Raw genomic sequence first — 6,271 nt, 5'->3', positions numbered from 1 at the left:
CCAAACATTAAAATACACGTTAAATACATGTATTAAACGTGGTTAAATGTTAAAATACACATCAAATGCACGTACTAAACGTGGTTGAATATTAAAATATATGTTAAATACATGTATTAAACACAGCTAAATATTAAAATACACTTTAAATACATGTATTAAACGTGGTTAAATGCTAAAATACACATCAAATGCATGTACTAAACATGGTTAAATATTAAAATATATGTTAAATACATGTATTAAACACAGCTAAATATTAAAATACACGTTAAATACATGTATTAAACGTGGTGGAATATTAAAATATATGTTAAATACATGTATTAAACACAGCTAAATATTAAAATACACGTTAAATACATGTATTAAACGTGGTTAAATATTAAAATACACATCAAATGCACGTACTAAACGTGGTTGAATATTAAAATATATGTTCAATACATGTATTAAACACAGCTAAACATTAAAATACACGTTAAATACAGGTATTAAACGTGGTTGAATATTAAAATATATGTTAAATACATGTATTAAACACAGCTAAACATTAAAATACACATTAAATACATGTATTAAACGTGGTTAAATATTAAAACACACATCAAATGCACGTACTAAACGTGGTTGAATATTAAAATATTTGTTAAATACATTAATCAAACACAGCTAAACATTAAAATACACATTAAATACATGTATTAAACGTGGTTAAATATTAAAATACACATCAAATGCACGTACTAAACGTGGTTGAATATTAAAATATATGTTAAATACAGGTATTAAACACAGCCAAACATTAAAATACACGTTAAAGGCGCACAGTAAACACGTGTCTCCCCCAGCCGAGGGGATCTCTGGGTTCTGTGCGGATCCATCGTGCTGGGCACTGCGTGGTGCCAGTGGGGCTGTTCACAGAGAACAGGGATCTCACTCCACACCGCGTGGGGCAGTCTGCGGGGCAACTCCGCCCACCACCAAAAACTGACTGCTGGCACACGGGCAGCTCGTGATCCCCAGGGACCGGGGTGTGGCGGCTTATGGGGTGTGGGGGGCTCAGGGGTGTGAGGAATTTGGGGAGGCGTGAGGGGCTATGGGGTGTTGGGGGCTATGGGGTGTGAGGGGTTATGGGGTGTGAGGGGCTATGGGGGTTATGAGGTGTGAGGGGCTATGGGGTGTTGGGGGCTATGGGGTGTGAGGGGTTATGGGGTGTGAGGGGCTATGGGGGTTATGAGGTGTGAGGGGCTATGGGGTGTGAGGGGTTATGGGGTGTGGGGGGCTATGGGGTGTGAGGGGTTATGGGGTGTGGGGGGCTATGGGGTGTGAGGAGCTATGGGGTGTGAGGAGCTATAGGGTGTGAGGGGCTATGGGGTGTTGGGGGCTATGGGGTGTGAGGAGCTATGGGGTGTGAGGAGCTATGGGGTGTGAGGGGCTATGGGGTGTGAGGAGCTATGGGGTGTGAGGGGCTATGGGGTGTTGGGGGTTATGGGGTGTGAGGGGCTATGGGGGCTATGGGGTGTTGGGGGTTATGGGGTGTTGGGGGTTATGGGGTGTGAGGGGTTATGGGGTGTGAGGGGCTATGGGGTGTTGGGAGTTATGGGGTGTGAGGGGCTATGCGGTGTGAAGGGCTATGGGGTGTGGGGGGCTCAGGGGTGTTGGGGGTTATGGGGTGTTGGGGGCTATGGGGTGTGGGGGGCTATGGGGTGTTTGGGGCTATGGGGTGTGGGGGGCTCAGGGGTGTTGGGGGCTATGGGGTGTGAGGGGCTATGGGGTGTTGGGGGCTATGGGGTGTGGGGGGCTATGGGGTGTTTGGGGCTATGGGGTGTGGGGGGCTATGGGGTGTTGGGGGCTATGGGGTGTGGGGGGCTATGGGGTGTTGGGGGCTATGGGGTGTGGGGGCCTATGGGGTGTGTGGGGCTATGGGGTGTTGGGGGTTATGGGGTGTGTGGGGCTATGGGGTGTGTGGAGTTATGGGGTGTGGGGGGCTATGGGGTGTGTGGGGCTATGGGGTGTTGGGGGTTATGGGGTGTTGGGGGTTATGGGATGTGTGGGGCTATGGGGTGTGAGGGGTTATGGGGTGTGGGGGGCTATGGGGTGTGAGGGGCTATGGGGTGTTGGGGGTTATGGGGTGTGAGTTGCTGTGGGGGTGTGAGGGTTTCCGGGAGCTGAAATGTTCCCCAGCTCTGTGCCTGTGGGATGTGGGTGCAGTATGTAAATTTTTTATGTACAAAAGTTCTCACACAAAGCACAGAGCACAAAACCTTTTCAGGTAAGACCTATTAAAAACCTTTTCATGTAAGATATGCACGTTTTTACTTCAGGCCTACGCTCTCCAGGGGCCAGAGGTCACGGCTGTGGTTTAATTTTGACACAAAACAAAAGCTGTGGCTTGACTGTCGTTGAGGTTATAAATAAAATTAATTCCTTTTCAAACCTAGCTGTTGCCTCTCCTCCCCCGTTTTTAATTTCTGTGCGTAACTGCCCCATCCCATCCCTTTACAATCCTGCTGCAGGGAACTGCACTCACCGTTTCGGAACGCGAGGTGCAGAGCGGTGCTATAATTAACACTGGAAAATATAGGATTTTAATTTTACCTCACTTCTTCCTTAGGACACACGGCAGGAAACCCAGCTGTACCCCAGACGTGTTCAGGTGGGAGTACAAGTGTTTCCAAAAATGCTCTCAGGGCTTGAGAGCTGCTAAAAGGCTTTTCTGCACCTCATCCACCTCCCCGCTTTGGTGTTTTCTTCTGTTAAAATCCTTCCGTTCACTCATTAATACTTTTCTAAAAGTTACCCAAATCACCATAAATTTAAATCCTTCTGAGCAGGCCTAGGAAGGTTGACACAGGTTTGCATGATCCCAAATATGCATCAATTCTCACACCAGCTCCCAGTTTGGTTGGATTTTCTGATTCTTCCCTGGTTGAAACAAAAGCATGAACCCATGAGATAAAAGTTTTTCTCGTGTTATTCTCTCTTTTTCAGTAAAAAGGCAAAACAAAACCAGCAAAAACCAAACTAACAACACATAAAATGGTTTGTTTTACATAATTCTGTTAATATTTGGTTTCCCAACAAGTTGCTCTGGATGAAAACACGAACAAGTCACCAAAACCAACTGATAATACAAGCGATGATGGGGGCGGTTAAAAGTCCCACCGGCTTCTGTTCCTGTAAAAGGAGAAGTGAAAGTTCAACCTGCTACAGATGGATCATTATAAAGGAAAAAAAAAATCAAAATTTAAAAAAAAAAGAAGGAGCAATCCACCACAGGGTGTTGATTCAGTTCCGCTGCAAAACCACAGAAGTCACTAAAAGCGCATAAAAGCCATGATCTCATCTGGCTCTGGGCTTTCTCATCCAAAGCCACTGGCAGCCGCCCCACTGCCAGCTCCTGAATTCCATTTTCTGTGCCTGGGGAGGGCCAGCATTCCCAGGAAAAGAGAGCAACCAAAGGTTCCCTGGGTTTGGGAATCTCCGGTGCTCAGTGCGGCCGCACCGCGCGGTCACACCGGTGAGAGCCCCGGGTGGAACTGTTTCATGTTTAATGATGTTTAACGTTTCGTGTTTCATGTTTCATGCTCAATATTCAATGTTCCATGTTTCATGTTCAATGTTCAATAGTCAATGTTCAGTGTTCCGTGTTCCATGTTCCATGTTTCATGTTTCATATTCAATATTCAATGTTCAATATTCAATGTTCCATGTTTCATATTCAGTATTCAATGTTCCATGTTTCATGTTTCACGTTTGATATTCAATGTTCAGTGTTCCATGTTCAATATTCAGTGTTCCATGTTCCATGTTCCATGTTCAATATTCAATATTCAGTGTTCCATGTTCAATATTCAATGTTCCATGTTCCATGTTCCATGTTCAATATTCAATATTCAGTGTTCCATGTTCAATATTCAATGTTCCATGTTCCATGTTTCATGTTTCATATTCAATATTCAATGTTCCATGTTCCATGTTCAATATTCAATGTTCCATGTTCCATGTTTCATATTTCATATTCAATATTCAATATTTGGTGTTCCATGTTCAATATTCAATGTTCAATGTTCCATGTTTCACGTTTCATGTTCAATATTCAATATTCAATATTCAGTGTTCCATGTTCAATATTCAATATTCAGTGTTCCATGTTCCATGTTCAATATTCAATGTTCCATGTTCCATGTTTCATGTTTCATATTCAATATTCGGTGTTCCATGTTCAATATTCAGTGTTCCATGTTCCATGTTCAATGTTTAATCCCGCAGCTCCAGGAATTTGGGTTTGAGCTCCAACGAAACCCCAGAGCTGTGACCCCAGGAGCGGGGATGGGGTCCCTGGGCTGCTGCTAGCGCTGAGATCCGCTCGTCAGGGAGGCAGGAATGACCCGGGGGAGCCGGGAATGATCTGGGGGAGCCGGGAATGACCCGGGGGAGCCGGGAATGACCTGGGGGAGCCGGGGATGACCCGAGGGAGGCACGAATGACCTGAGGGAGGCAGGAATGACCTGAGATAGCAGCAGTGACCCCGAGGGAGCAGCAGTGACTCTTATCAGTGCCGATAACGTTTGCTCCGGGGATTTTAACTCTCTGCTGCCCACCCAACTCCCCAGCACCCCGCTGCACTAGAGCTGGCTGGATTTCAATTCATGGCCAGATTTTATCGCCCCCATGGCATCGTTTTGTTTCCAAAAATCGGTAAAATAAAACTCCTTCACGCCAGAGCAGCATTAAACAGCAGGAATTCTTCATCTGGCCGGATGCACGGGGGGTTTCTCCTCCCAGACATTGTGTGTGCTGACCACAGAAGCAGCTCCTGTTTAGATACCATATTTCATGCACAGATTCACGGATTTTCCCGGAATAAACAGCCCCGAGGATCTGCTGATAACCGAGCATCTCACAAGACTTAGAAGAGTCAGTCCCAGTGCAATTAAATATTAATTTCAGCAGAACTCCTGAGCCTTCCCTTGCCTTGCCAGTGCGACATGGGGAAGTTTCTGGCCATCTCCCGACACCAAATCGTGCCAGTCCCCCTCCTGCCCGGGCAGCTCTGCAAAGTCAGTTTGCCAATAATCCCCTGGGGAATTTCCCCCCTTTACCAGCCCTGGGGGGGCCTTCTGCCTTCCTTGGGATTATTTTACAAACAAATCACATTTTTCAACGACTGATCTATTCATTTCCGCCGTATTTGTGCTCACTATATTCCTTTGCAAACGGATCAGTGCATTTTCTATTTCCCAATGTGTTTCCTGATGTTTTAGTTCTGTTATCCATTAACTGTACAGTTACCTGCCCACACCAGGTTACCAATCACCTGCTGGGATTTTCTGAGGCTCCCAGCGATGGGGCTGTGCTGACCACTGGTATTTGAGGTTGTCCCAGGACATCCCAGGTGCTGGTGCAGGGCTCCTTTTCCCAGCAGCCTCCGTCAGCTCACGGATTCCCTGGAATTACCGGGGACTTTCCAACCTCCTGGGAATCACTTCTTTTGCCCTTTGTAGGATTTTGACCAATTTTTGCTTTGTGCTTCACAGGGCCGGGTTCAAAGAGGGGTTCCCCAAAGCTCAGCGTTCCAAAATGTGCCATTCCAAACCCATTCCCAGCCAGGAGCATTCCAAAATGTGCCATTCCAAACCCATTCCCAGCCAGGAGCATTCCAAAATGTGCCATTCCGAACCCATTCCCAGCCAGGAGCATTCCAAAATGGGCCATTCCAAACCTGTTCCCAACCTGGAGCATTCCAAAATGTGCCATTCCAAAGCTATTCCCAGTCAGGAGCATTCCAAAATGTGCCATTCGGAACCCATTCCCGGCTAGGAGCTCCCAGAAGCGCCCCTAACCCTTAGGGACCTTTGAACCCTGCCCTGGGAAGCTTTTGTGCACCTCCACCCTTCAAAGGGAAGGATGCCCCGGTCCTCCCAGGGGTCCTGCTCCCATTTCCTGCAGTCCGGGGATTGCAGCCTCTCCCCAAAATTCCCCCAAGGTGCCGCGATCCCTCGGATCCGCTGAAATTCAGGAGTAGGTCCCATCCAGGAGCCAACACTGATACCAGAAATGGGTAAAAATAAACCTCCTTAGCACCAAGGGAGCGGAATTCCTGTTTCTTAACGCTACCCTGGCGTTCAGGAGTTTTATTTCCCCTGATTTTGGTAACACTGCTGGCGTTTCCTTAGAACTGGGTTTCCCTTGGGAAAGCTGCCGTGGGGGCAGAGGCACGGTGTGACCCTGAGGATGTGGGGAAAAGGAGGAAACGTCCTCCCGG

This window comes from Anomalospiza imberbis, chromosome 1 (assembly GCF_031753505.1).
Source record: "Anomalospiza imberbis isolate Cuckoo-Finch-1a 21T00152 chromosome 1, ASM3175350v1, whole genome shotgun sequence".
NCBI classification, from domain to species: Eukaryota; Metazoa; Chordata; class Aves; order Passeriformes; family Viduidae; genus Anomalospiza; species Anomalospiza imberbis.
The sequence above is the reverse complement of the archived record's forward strand: the minus strand, read 5'-3'. Positions refer to the sequence as shown.